Source organism: Mytilus californianus, unplaced genomic scaffold (assembly GCF_021869535.1).
Source record: "Mytilus californianus isolate M0D057914Y unplaced genomic scaffold, xbMytCali1.0.p SCAF_9, whole genome shotgun sequence".
Taxonomy (NCBI): domain Eukaryota; kingdom Metazoa; phylum Mollusca; class Bivalvia; order Mytilida; family Mytilidae; genus Mytilus; species Mytilus californianus.
The window spans coordinates 5,715,922-5,724,008 of record NW_026262745.1 but is presented as its reverse complement, the minus strand read 5'-3'; the positions used below and the strand labels follow the sequence as shown (position 1 = coordinate 5,724,008).

General features: G+C 34.4%; 1 long non-coding RNA gene across 1 annotated transcript; it reads left to right on the top strand.

The window, feature by feature from the left end:
• Positions 1-1,913: 1,913 nt before the first annotated feature.
• On the top strand, positions 1,914-7,599 carry LOC127714306 (uncharacterized). The gene is made up of 2 exons (XR_007987683.1): positions 1,914-1,985; positions 6,931-7,599. It is a non-coding gene; the product is annotated as an uncharacterized LOC127714306 (long non-coding RNA).
• Positions 7,600-8,087: the final 488 nt, after the last annotated feature.

Genomic DNA, 8,087 nt, shown 5'->3' with positions numbered 1-8,087 from the left:
TATATATTTGCATGTCTTGCATTGGAGAAATGAGTTATATCAACCTTTTACAGCAACATGCAGCAAATCACATCTTCTTTACGGTTGCTTTTTTATATTTGTTTGAACACGCAATACTTTTTGTTGCATTTCAAGACGATTGAGATATTTTTCTTAACTTGCGTAGAACCGCCTCAGTGGTCCCGTGGGAGCATTTTTGTCTCGGGTGCGGGATACTAGGCCGGGTCAGACCAAAGACTGGACATTTGTATTTCCAGCTTCTCTTCTAAGCACGAGCCTTAAGGAGTAACAGAATAGATTGATCGGCTCGGAGTGTCCCGGTAGGTTTTAAAACATACATGTCTTCCTGCGGACTATGAATTACCTTGTAGTCTAACACGCTAATAATCCGACTCAGCTAATATGAAAGCATGATTCATATATCATCAACATGTAATATCTGCCACTGGAAGTTATACACCAATTCATCATTCTTATTTCTTTTGTGAATAAAAATAACAAATGATCAGCTTTTGTAACCGGTAGGCCTACTTATTAATTTTTTTTTATTATGAATACAATCTTAATGTTTCAGGAAATGATAAACTTCACACAATTCTATCTAGAAAGAATTACACATTACGGATAGACCTGGAAGACTGGACAAACGAGATTCGGTATGCAGAGTACAAAACTTTCCATGTAGGAAATGAAGCAACAAATTATACGCTATCAATTGGTGATTACAATGGAACGGCTGGTAGGTGTAGAAAAATAAAATCGGGTTATCTTAACGGGGTTTACCCACAGGCACTAGTCTCTGAACTACAAATTCATATATAACTTGATATAATGTTATATTGAGGTATATATATAATTTGTTAAACAGAGGCAAGTGTCTATGTGTTTACCGTCTTGATATAATAGATCTTTGTATAAAGCTGTATACTGAAAGAATAAAGCATCATATGCTCATATTTTAATTTGGAATTCTATGCAATGCCTCCTCATATTATATTTCTAAGATATAGTCTGGAAAAATGGTTGCGATTTAATTCAAACTACAGTGTGAATCTATAAGAAAATCATTTTCTTAAACTAATAAACACAGATGGAGTTTTCTGTAACAAACTCATTTACTGCAATTAAAACCAGGCACAATATTATAAACTGAACATTTTCTGTCTGTTTACTTGTTTGATATGAAATTTTATATTGAAACCGATGAACTTTAAGTTCAAGGTATTAAGGAGTTTGAATTAGATTAATGACAAGCTTAAGAAACACAAGTTTTGCTATCGATGTCAAATTTGTTTGATTGTTACAGTGTTTCAGCCTCTTAACATGCTTAGTATATGTTGTCCCTTTTATGGATCTTCCATGTGGAACAGGATCTGCGTACCCTTTCGGAGTACCTGAAATCACCCCGGATTTTGGTGGGGTTCATGCTACCAAGTCTTCAGTTTTCTATGTTGTGTTTTGTATACTGTTGTTTGTTTTTATGATTTATTTTTACATGGCGTTATCAGTTTCACCAACGCTTTCATCTCGCACAAACAATAGTGCCTTACATTTGACGCTTTGATGACTGGATAATTGATATTTCACATGCCATTGTATATACATCTTATACTGTAAAGAAGAAAGTTCGAGCAACAATCGAGTCACCTTAAATAATGTTTGTATTTCTTACAAATTGTTGTTACAAATAAGCAAATACGAAGTTATTGTAAGAATACAATGCCATATTGAATACATTTTATTGTTACGTGTTTTAATGGTTCTATGCCACGGGGTTTTACTGCCGTGCCGTTGATTCAGGACGTTAATCGCGAAGCAGGTTGGTAGATAGACCGTCCTAATATTTTCACCAACGACTAATTGGCGTACTGTTCAGTTTTAACTTAAAAGTATTCAATGTTTATGAAAACAAAGTTTACTGCTCCTGACAGCATTGTATATTATTTATATTGCATGAACACCCTGTGACTATTTTAAATAGACAGGTCTGTAAATTGCTTGTTAACATCGCTAAACAAACACTCTGTGTTACTCAAACCTGATTACTTCAAATGAAGCCTAGTTGGTTGGCTCTTACACTAAATGCGACCGTGTATTTTTTTACTTGAAAAACTGACTTCAGAGTTTCGGCACTATACGATTCATTCTATTTGTAGTTTTTTTTTTGCTTACTTTAGTACCGTTCGTTGTAAATTCTTGTACTGTTTGTTACATGTGCAAAAGTCTATCAATATGGTAGAAATATGTATGAAACGGCGTGACAAGTTTCCAAAGCTTTTTTAAGGTGATACCAAACACCTTGACTAAAATTAATTTGGCTCGTTTAATTTTCATAAAATTTTGACAAAATATTTACTTTGACCCTTTGACAAAAATATAAAAATTTCAAAAAACTTGAACCACAAACTTCATCGGAAAAATTTCATTGGATATATAGCAGTTTGACAAACACTAATTTTGATCATTGAGAAGCTTAATATTTCCCTAACAATAGAACGTGAATAAAACGTTCATGTGATTTTTACAGAGTTATCTCCCTGTAGTGTTATGTACCACCTTAAGCGAGTACTTAAACTTTTCAAGGAAAATTCGCCATTAAAATACGTTAAATTCATGGATGAAAACACGAAACGGACGTACAAAAAAAATAAATAAAAATCGTACACAACGCACAACGTCCGGAATCAACCACTGGTTATACCCGTGTATATTCGAAAGAGGGACGAAAGATACCAGAGGGACAGTCAAACTTATAGATCGAAAACAAACTGACAACGCCATGCATGGCCAAACATAAAAAGACAAACAGAAAAATAATAGTACAGATTACACAACATAGAAAACTAAAGACTAAGCAACACGAACCCCACCAAAAACTGGGGGTGATCTCAGGTGCTCCGGAAGGGTAAGCAGATCCTGCTCCACATGTGGCACCCGTCGTGTTGCTTATGTTATTACAAATCCGGTAAATAGTCTAATTCGGTAGGTCACATTCGTGAAAAGGGAAGGGTATTGTTGTTACGACATAAGGAACATATCCGATATCATCTGTGAAACGGTTATTCCATAACGGTAAACTAACTCGTGATGGCGTCCGTAAAATTTACAAAGGGATGATTTCAACTTCACCATTTGGAACTCTTGGTTTAATAGCTTCCTTGAGAGCAGTAATCCTCTATCAAGGAAATCATGATAGGAAATACAAGCCCGGGAATATCGTATCAATTGGGAGATATATACTCCGTATGCAGGCGCTGCTGGAATGTTGCTACATAGAAATGGAAAGTTCACAATTGGGAAGCTGAAATCATCTCTTTTGTCGTAAAGTTTTGTTTCAAGTAAGCATCTACAACTAGCTTTCAAATTGTAAAAATCATCAATATTAAAGTCATTAAATGACTATTTTCAGTTGTTGCATGTCGAATTAACATATAAACAACAATGAAAATTCATCGCACCTCCAAAAATTCCACATCAGAAATGATCGCAATTACAGTAATCAATATTATGAATTCAGCTGCTTTAATTACACTTTTTTGGACTTTAATCCTGTTAATATACATTAAAATTTATATTCTAATGAAATAATGTTAAAACATACATTCAAATCAATTATTTTGTATTTTCAAAAAGTAAACAAACGCAGTTTTTTCCCATCATCCTTTATTCTACGATAGTAATACTCGCATACGACAGTGAAAATGAACTAACTGGATTCGCACTTTATATACACTGGAAATGGCGTTACTGTAGTGGCTACTGTTTATCTGGTTTCGCTTAAATAGTTCATTCGATTCCGACTTTATTCACCATGAATGTGTTTGGGTTTGTCTGGACTTATGATGTTAGAACCTACCTTGGTATACTACAATCGCATTGTATACTAGTGCAAGTTTATTTTGAAAAGTCCAAAAATATTTTTAGTCCATCTCTAACAAAATCAGACATACTAAACCATTTACGTATTACATTTTGAGAATATAGCTATTGTTTGCATCTAAAACAATTGCCCACAACATCTCGCTTTGAGTACTTTTCAGGGGCGGGTCCAGGTAAGGGCGTAATGGGCGTACGCCCCCCCCCCCCCCCCTTTAAAAAAAAAAAAGAAAAAAAACTATTGTTATCTGCTTATATTGTATTGAATATGGCAATTTATCATATTCATTAATTAAACACATACTCTGATTTCTTTTATATTGATTCCCCCATCCGATGGGTGACTTGGACACCTTTTTTAAACAACCAAAGCGGTAAGTAAATCTATACATGAAATGGTTGTTTTGTGTGACACTTCCCCAATGGCCATTCTACATCTACCCGGGGGATACTCGCTATATATATGATACCGGGTATGTTCCGACAAACGGGGTTGCATTTTCAGCTAAATTGTCTGAAATGGGGTTATGTTTTTTTCGCCTTGCATTGGAAGGGGTCAGATTTGACTATCTAGAACGGGGTATTATAAATACAATGTTACACTATTGTTTCAGATAAGGGTGAATGTTTGGTACCATTAAAACGTTTAAACCCGCTGCAACTGTTTGCACCTATCCTAAGTCAGGAATCTGATGTTTAGTAGTTGTCGTTTGTTGATGTGGTTCGTAAGTGTTTCTTATATAGATTAGACCGTTGGTTTTCCCGTTTGAATGGTTTAACACTAGTAATTTTTGGGGTCCTTTATAGCTTGCTGTTCGGTGTGAGCCAAGGCTCCGTGTTGAAGACCGTACTTTGACCTATAATGGTTTACTTTTATAAATTGTGACTTGGATGGAGAGTTGTCTCATTGGCACTCATACCACATCTTTTTATATCTACTAAATTGAAAACAACGTTCAAACCTATGATTGCGTTGGATAAAAACCGCAATTTTTATACGTGTGCATGCAAAACAAATTTCTTGGTAAATGGGTCTAAATACAGCACAAACAAACATTTTCCAAAAGACCAAAACAGTGAAAAGGTATATTTAACAAAACGGGTATATATATATATCAAAAGTTCAGAAAAAGCTATCGTTAAAGATTTATTTTCCATTTTTCATGCCCATTTCATAACCTTTTAACTGAGTTTATAACTTCTTCCAAAGATTTGATATCCACATGTTAATCAATACATAATTTGAATGATCCGAAGGCAGACTATTTTCACCAATTTGTCTATCATGGAGTCTGTTATAATACTTCATAATTTGATGCTAAATTGTTGAAATCCAGGAGTTGTTGAAATCCAGGAGCTTCTGACCTTCCCCATGGACCCTATACCAGGGCAACCGGAATTACGCCTCCTGTTCATAAAATCCTGGCCTAGGACTATTGAAATGTAAAGTAACGTCCTATACCCTAGAATTTGGAATTTCTCGTTATTGGTCTACTGCCGTTAAGATCCATCCAATCATTTTAATATACCATAGACAATTAATGGAGAGAATTTGGCATAAAAAATATCAAACCCTGACACTTTAACTATAAAATATACATGCTCCAAGTCAAAGAACCGTTATATTAGTGCATTTCACAATTATTTTATGTTTTTTAGTCAAAAAAATTTCCGCCTCGCTACGCCTCGCTCCGCTCGGCGACAGATTGTATTCTACGCCCCCTCTTTCAAATATCCTGGAAACGCCCCTGCTTTTACATACTGCATCTAAGTGAAATTTACTGCCTATGGACTTTCCGTTTAGAATTTTCCTCGGAGTTCGGTATTTTTGTTATTTGATTTTTATGTAATTTGTTGGTGTGCGCACTTTTCCGTAAAAGCCTCATATGACTACGCATTTCTAACGATACTAAGTGAACAACTAATACACTATAATGGTTTACTTTTATAAATTGTAACTTGGATGGAGAGTTGTCTCATTGGCACTCATACCACATCTTCCTATATCTATTGGGATTTAATACTTACAATTCTCAGAGCCCCTTATTCTTATTTCAGGCAGCTACTAAGGCAAACCATTGACTATGTTCTACCTCATAATCTTTAATCTTAAATCAGTTATCATTCTTAGAATTAAAACAAACAATTGAAAAAAAGATTTTTTATATAATTATAGTGTGGAGCAGGATCTGCTTACTATTACGGAGCACCTGAGGTCGCCACTGGTTTTTAGTGGTGTTCGTGTTGCTCAATCTATAGTTTTCTATGTTGTGTTTTGTATACTGTTGTTTGTCTTTTGGTTTTATTCCTTTTTTGCCATGTCGTTGTCAATTTATTTTCGACTTATGAGTTTGAATATCTGACTCTCTTTGGTATCTTTCGCCTCTCTTTTATATATCAGAATTTTAAGTAAAATAATATATCAATGTTGTTTTATGTTCCATGTGGGCTTTCCATGAATACCTATTTTTTATAAAACAGATCATATCCAAGAGGACACTAACAAGATATGAACACGAGTTTATTTGGCGATTTTTAAAACAGGTTTCGTATTTTGTCTTGTACATAATGGTACGTGATTTTTAACACCCTACTCGTACATAATACGGGTCGTTGGTTTTCTGGTTTGATTTATTTTTACATTTTGTCATACCGATGCAGCTTAGGGAGCAACTATTTAACTTCAAAGAGGGTATGGTTTTTTGTCTGAGTCGTTTTTTTTTTTTTAGTTTTTCGACACTATCAATCGAATTTTTTTTTTCAAAATTAACACAATCAGGATGGGGGAAATCTGGATTCAGTATATTTTTTTTCTCATCTGCTTGACCACAATATGTTTTTTTTGTCATCTGCTTCACCACAATATTTTTTTTCTTCATCAAATTGGGGATCAAAATATTTTTTTAGGAAAAAAACATAACCCCCCCTCCTTTTGAAGCTAAATGGTCGTTCCCTTACTATATGAGGTATGGGTTCTTTTGGTAATAAGACACAAAGTTACCTGCAAAAATCCAGTTGGAATGAAACAGAGTATATAGGATCATTTAATTTCAGGTGATTCCATGAAGGGGGAACGAAGTTGGAAGGAGTTAGATGGCATGCAGTTCAGTACGTATGATCGTGATAATGACCAGTATGGCGGGATCTGTACTGCGCGTGTTAGATCTGGATGGTGGCATAACTCATGTACTGACGCCAACCTGAATGGTCAATACTACCAAGGAGTAAATCACACTAATCCATCTGATCCTATCTACTGGTGGACATGGCATCCTGATTTTACTCCACTGAAGGCCGTTATTATGAAAATAAAGCCACGATGAGACAGACATAACTGTTCCTACAGTTTGTTAACTCAGAAGATAGTTTTAACAATATACTGTCAAACTATGCTATCTATAGTTCATGCTTAAATAGATCTTTATTTTTGTCATTATTTTCTTCACTCATTGATTTTCATAGTCATAAATGAATTATTAAGGTTTACGGGCAAATACTTTTACTAAAGTTATCGTGAAAAAAAATAGCAAACGAAAAACATTATATTTGTGTTTCTTAGACTACTAAACCATTTTATACTATATTTGTTTATATATGTTGATGACCTGTAAAACAGCTAGTATATATTAAGAATGTTTCGACTCATCACATATAACTTGATAAAAGTGAATGCGTGTATATACTGAGGTTGATGCCTAATGATATTAAAGGGATCGAATTTAATTTTCCTGTTGACGAGCCCCAAAGGGTACACCAAGTCGGTTTAAAGAACTGACACCATACATCAAGACCAATATGACTTTGCCGGAATAATACGGTTATCTTTGATAACTATTTCTGATGAATGTCTGAGAAATTTTTTAAGATGGGAAAAACCAGATTAACAGAGAACGCTTTGGTTTCAGTGAGAGATATAACGGAAATGTTTTCCGCCCTCTAAGCTCATGGTATATTTTACTTTTTGCGAACCAAAGTTTGTTCATCTAATCCTGAAATCAATGTAAACTAATCAAAGCGATTTTTGGAAACACAGCATTCAAATCTTATATTAACATTTTTCGAAATAAAAGAAAAAAATATACTTTATTCAAATTCTGAATCTGAATGCAAATTTTAAACAGAAAACTTCGACAGAAGTTTGTCTACAGTACATAAGATAAGATAAGATAAGATATTTTATTTCCAATTATGGGCCCCAAAGGGCATAAACA